Raw genomic sequence first — 6,533 nt, forward strand, 5'->3', positions numbered from 1 at the left:
ATGAATATTTTAAATAGCAAAAACAGACTTTGACGCTGCAGAATGAAGCATGATAAGCGCAAAAGAACGCAAACTTAGTATGGGTGCACATACTTATATTCATACATACATACATACATATGTACTTATATGTACAACATACAAGTCTATGAAGAAATGCACTGACAACCACTCCGGGCAGCATTGATGCAAGTGGCTGAAGACTTCAATTTAACTACAACAACATTTGAACTGCAAGCTAGAGAAACATGTTGGAACCCATTTTTAATTTGTTTTTTTTTTCTTTTTGGTTTTAATGCATTATTCCTAAAAATAGAATAAAATCGCGTGAGTGAAGTTAACTACACGTACAAACATCCAAACGCTTATATGTATGCTGGGAAGTATTTTACAGCAGAAAAAGTGGCAGGAAATGCCAAAGTAAAGCAGAGTGCATGTGAAGTGGGTAATGTTAAAAGACCAGAAGATGCATGAGAAACCAGGCTTCTATTTTAATAACTGCACTTCTATGTAGACATGCTATTGTGCATAGTCATACCCTGCGGTGAAACACCAAAGTAGTCAGAAAAAATACTAGTCCGAAAAAGACCAGACTTGTACCAATTACAAAACGATTTATTAACATCTTATTTTATTTCACTTCAGCACTTGAATACTAAAAGTACACAAAAAAATTTACTTATATTTAGTTTTATTGTATCCATTAAAACGAGTACATATTCAATTATGTATATACATATGTATGTATTAAGCATGTAAATGAATATATATATGTACGTACATACATAAAATAAAGCGATTTGAAATGGGTTCAGTTTTTAGGTTAATTTGTTTCTTTTATATATGAAGTTTATTATACATATTTAATTCTACTTGAAGAGGAATTAAATCAAATTTAAATACTTTTGATATTTTAATTAGATATTGATATGTCCCAAAGGTATCTTAGATACAATTTTGAATTTCACCAATAAGCATTTTTGAAATAATTTTCTTATCTTTAACCGACTTCGCTGTTTCGAAAAGAATAAAAAAAGAATATATTTCAAAACCCTTTTAATATAGTTTTAGCCAGTAAATTTATTATTTAATGCTAATGCCGATAAAAATTTAAGTTGTATGCGAATAAGGCAAATTATAAGAATGAAAATGAGTCTAAATGCATACATGAATTTGCATGAGAAAGGTGCCTAAAATTATGTAAAAAAAAACATTACACTTTGATTTATTTTAATATGTACAGCCCGCGACAAAACGATAGCACCTCAACATTTTCTTTTGATTTTCAGATTTGACTATTTATCTTTTGTTTGTTTAATGTTCACTATTCTTATATAAAAGAACAGCGCTTTATCTAACGAATACCATATGAATCTAAATTTCATAGTTTGTAATAGTATTTTTCTGTCTATTTTGAACTGGTATGAGACTGATATATTTCCGATCGAAATCTGACAATTGTCATCTCTTAGCATACCCCCATGTTAAAAATACCAGTTACTTGTATGGAAAAAAGATAGTTGGCTGACTAGTTGGGCATGCGGTTCATACTAGTTGTGAGGTAGTTTACAACTAGTACATTTGACTACAGGGTACTTACTAGCCATGGCCATAGAATAAATGCATACGTACATACCTATATCCCAACGTAGTGAACGTACATTTGAGCGTCTGCTTTGTAGTGCCATTCATGAGTTTACTTGGCACTGAACTTGCAAGTTAGCTGTCTGCGTACTTGGGCGCTTGGTCGCTGCATAACGAGCATACACAACTACATATCTATGACACTTTGAGCATGTCCATATAGCGCTTTGTAGTGAAGCTGGCTAGCCACCTTCTTGCCACCTAAATTTCCACGCGAGCGACTTATTTGGTATGTATAAAAAAAAATCATAAACTACGTTAAAACTACCTATACTCATTAGGGTGGTCCAAAAACAGTAAAGTCGGAATTGTGTCCGATTTTTCTATATCGAAAAAAGTATACCGCTATTTTTTATTTTGAAATCAAAAAATATTTAGAGGTCCGCCCAAAGTTTTCCATGTTTTATTATATGGGGAAAAACAATTTTTCATAAAAATGCTATAGAATTCTGGAAAACCAATATTTTTCGATCGGAAAATTCTGGTTCTCTTCAGGAGACTTTCAGTAATAACACCCAATTGTTTATTAAACCATTTTTTAATACTAACGATTTTTTATTGGCCCCTTTTGCATTTTTCAGGGTTTTTGTGGGCTTTTGGCGGACCTAAAATTATAGTTGCGATGAAAAAAAATGGTTAAATAAACAATTGGGTATTATTACTGGGAATCTAATGCAGATAAGCAGAGTTCTTCGATAGACAAATATTGATTAAAAGTTCTATACAGTTCTTCGAATAATTGTTTTTCCCCATGTAATAATAAACACATGGTAAACATTGGGCGCTTTGAGCGACCTCTAAATATTGTATTTTACAAATTTTAATTTGGAATCTCCGAGCAATTCTACATAGGAATTGGATAGTGGCGTCTGGAGAACAATTTTGCTGTAAACCAGTGATATTTTTTGATTTCAATATAAAAAAAATGGGGTATATTTTTTTCGGTATAAAACTATCCTATGGGGTGAGAGCATAAAAATTCCGACTTTACTTATTCCCTCTCCACAAGCATTTCTGGACCACCCTAATACTCATTCGTAATCTCAAATATATACAGGTATGTATTGCACATACTTAAATACATACATAAATATATAGGAGGCATTTAAAGATTATCTAGTATTACTTTAACTTCAGACCCACTGCCTGCTTTTTACCCGAAGAGCATTTTTGTGCCAAAGCTCTGCTGGATATGTCAGCTTGGCAAGCATCCAACATTCTGGCATGCTCCATGCCCTTCTATTGTAATTTGGCTACGCTTCGTCATTTTAAAAATCATATTTTCTGTTTTTAATTATAAATACCGCGACTGCTGTGGTGTAGAGGTTAGCAGTGGGCGCTATCATTATGAGGGCCCTGGGTGCAGCCCGGTTCAACAAAACATCAAAAAAAATAAAAATTTGCTATTGCCCCTCGGCGCACAGTGTTTGATTTGACCCATATAGCTGCTTTTAATTCTGTAACTAGAAAACTATTGAAAAAATATTAAAGAAATTTTGTGCAAGGTACGTCATAAGACAGGCGAAGCTTTTTACTAAAAATTGGTCATTCAGAGGGTGGAGGATTATGTAACTGTAATTCTTGAAAAGGCAAAAGCTGAAATATTTAACTAACTACAAAAGCTAAAATGCACAAAACAGATATTTATAATTTCTTTATAACAAGGAATTATGAACTGATAAAAAAAAAACTAGCCACCTTAAAACCACTTCTAGTGAAGAATTTCAACAACTCCTCGGATGAGATCCCCCTATTGATGACGATGCGTTGGCCGGGCCAAAGGCAAACAATTTCTTGGGCTTTGCTACGTCTACTACAGCTGCTACGTAAGGGAGCGTTCGTTATCGGATTTGTGGTGGAACAGAGGCTACGTAGCCGGGTACTGTCGTTCACGTTGGATGAGCGCCTCGCCACAATCCGCATCAAGGCTGAATTCTTAAACTTGCACCCACGCTTTGATGGAAGAGAAGGACGAAGCATAAAAAGGTAGCTTCTATGATGGCATCATATCAAAATCGTGCTCGGCGACATCAATCCCAGGTAAGTAAGGAAGGGATCTTTGGCACCACTGTCGGCAAATTCAGCCTCCATGACAAAACGGCCGATAACAGAATGAGGCCGATAGACTTCGCCGGTGGCCGAAACACGGTAGTATGCAGTATTAGGTTCATGCAAAAAAAATCCATCAAGCTAATTGGCTGGCTCTAGATCTAAAAACAAGAGGTCAAATCGATCATGTTATGATAAACGGAAGGCACGAATCCAGTGCTTTAGACATACACTATCCACACTCCAAGGCTCAAATATCGACTCGGACCACTACCTTGTTGCAGCCAAATTACATACCCGCCTATGTGCAGCAAAACATTTGCTCATCACATACCGCCGCCGAAGATTTTTCAGTTGGCGTCAGTTGGCATAGAAGAGAAACGACTGGCGTACTTTGGTGAACTCGGCCAAAATCGTTCAGGCTGTTACGGTGCCAATTAAGAACTAGAAGATGTTGTCGTAATTAAATAACCAAATTTTTCTTCGTTAAATGAATAAACTTTAGTGGCTGACTTATAATAATTTCATAATAGGTTAAGTTGAACGTGCTCTCTCAAATAAAGGTCATTTCAAAAATTGTGTAGCAGTTAAAAGCTTTCTTTTTGGTTTCGAATAATGCCTTATAACTCCTTTCATCACTTTTACGCTACAAATTGTAGGTGCACACTTACCAACACATTCGTTATCTCTTTCTCTACATGTTATCGGAAGTGAAAGTGATTGGAGAATATTTATTTCATTGAAAAAATTGGACGTTTATTGTCTTAAATATTCTCAATAAGCCATGCTGCAACTCCTCGACACTCAGTTCGATGTTTTTTTTTTTACTACAAAATAGTTCGTTCTTACGTTGCAACTGTAAATCGAGGTATGTAGCTGCAAAAACTCACAGTTCTCTGTTTCCTCACTGCCGAGCGCAATATGCATGCACTTAACCGTAAAATGTTGCTCATGCGCCGCTAACTAACCAAGCCCAACTTATTTACACCGAAGCATTCAAGTAGCTGCCGCTAACCAAAAAAAAAAATAACAGCAGGCAGTGGCAGAAGAAAGGTGTGAAGAGCTGAGGAAAAAAGAAAATCAACACCTTAGCAGCGATGAAGTCACAATGAGCGTGGTATGATGGTAAATTGAATGACGATCAGCGATCAGTTGCAGACTTACGCTCGTGTTGAATAGTGCGCATGCGCGTCGCGGTAACAACAACTCGATCCAACAATCAACGAATAGCCTGAAGTTGCCAATTTGATAGCTTAACAGCGGCGAATAAGCGTCAAAGAAGAAGAAGAAGAAGTAATTGTCTGTAGACGAGTTAAGTTACACACAATCGCACAACATATACTAGGCTCAATTGTTGTTATTCTTCACTTCATAAAAAAAAGTTATTGTGGTAACCAGTTCCAGAAGAAAGGTAAAAAAGCAACATACTGTATAAAAACTTGCTGCAAGAAAAGCAAGAAAGTTTACTTGTAATATTAACACGCTTACACAAACACACATACCTACATACCATACATACATAAGTACATACCAACATAAGTTATAAATTACAATGTCTTAAAGACGCTTTGGAAGCAAGCCAAGACAGCTGCGCTGTCGCTGTGTAGCAGTTAATGCGTTTCGCTAACAAACAAACAGTAAAAACCGTAAGAGAAAACTTTTACCGATGTCAGTCTTACGGCAAATGGCCAAGAGTGAAGTGTTGTGTTAATGGTTTCATATTAACAAAAAAAAAATTTTTGGTGATTGGTTTTTTATCAAACTGACCGAAAAGAGAAGTGTGTTTTTTGGGCTTCAAATTGTAGTGCCAAAATATTTTTAGCGCAAGGAATTAAACGACGCTTATATACTATTTTTTAAATAAGGTACTTATTTTTGTAACAATATGATATGGTAACCAATTGCTAAAGAAAATTGAGAGAAAATCTAGAATTAAATTTACAATTCTAAAAGAAACTTTAAATGAAATACATAGAGCTCAAAAAGTAATTTTCAACCGTCGAAAAGTCAATCGAGAGTACTAATTCTGCATATCCTTTGTATATAGGTGAAATTTTATTGCAAATCGGAAAGATATCAATGGTAGAAAGTAAACGCAAGCAACTAACGTAAAATTAATAAGTTATTAAAAAAAATAGATTTTTTAACAAAAAATATTAAAATACATTTTATACAAAAAGAAATCATCAAATGAATTTAATTTAAATGAAGTGAACTAAAATAAAATTAACTAAAAATATTAATATGAGAAAAAAATAAAAATAATAAATTCAAATGAAATTAGAAAAATATTGGAACTAAGTACTTTAAATACAATACAAAATTAAAATAAAATGGAAATAAAATAAAAAATAAATTTAAATAAACTTAAAAAAAAATTTAAATACAAAAGAAAAATAAAAAAAATAAAATAAAGTAAAGTAGTATAAATTATACAAAACAAAATCTAAAGAAAGAATAAATTAAAATATAATTCAAAGAAAGCAATTTAAATACATTAGATACAAATAAAATAAATATGTTTCAATAAAAAGTTTGATATAAAAATTAAAAAAAAATTAAATAAATTAATATAAGTAAACAAATATTAAAAATAAAATATATTAAAACTAATTTAAATAAAACTAAATTAAATTTAATTAGATTATAGAAATCCAGAACAAAAAAATTAAATATATTAAAAAAGAATAAAAAAAAATAAAATAAAATAAAATAAAAGAAAATAAAATAAAATAAAATAAAATAAAATAAAATAAAATTAAATTAAATTAAATTAAATTAAATTAAATCAACTTAAATTAAATTAAATTAAATTAAATTAAATTAAATTAAATTAAATT

General features: G+C 32.3%; 1 protein-coding gene across 6 annotated transcripts in view; it reads left to right on the top strand.

Moving 5' to 3' along the window:
- Positions 1-4,864: 4,864 nt before the first annotated feature.
- LOC118746161 (MATH and LRR domain-containing protein PFE0570w) overlaps positions 4,865-6,533 on the top strand; it is a 46,219-nt gene continuing 44,550 nt past the window's right edge. For 5 of the 6 annotated variants that reach the window (XM_036479949.1, XM_036479951.1, XM_036479953.1 and 2 more), the window contains exon 1: positions 4,865-5,104. The gene's annotated coding sequence lies outside the window, so the exon portion shown is untranslated. Of the gene's footprint in view, positions 5,105-5,148; positions 5,559-6,533 lie in introns of those variants that run through there. The other variant, XM_036479950.1, reaches the window with a different exon arrangement.

Source organism: Rhagoletis pomonella, unplaced genomic scaffold (genome assembly GCF_013731165.1).
Source record: "Rhagoletis pomonella isolate Grant_MI unplaced genomic scaffold, Rhpom_1.0 Rhpom_scaffold_00010, whole genome shotgun sequence".
Taxonomy (NCBI): Eukaryota; Metazoa; Arthropoda; class Insecta; order Diptera; family Tephritidae; genus Rhagoletis; species Rhagoletis pomonella.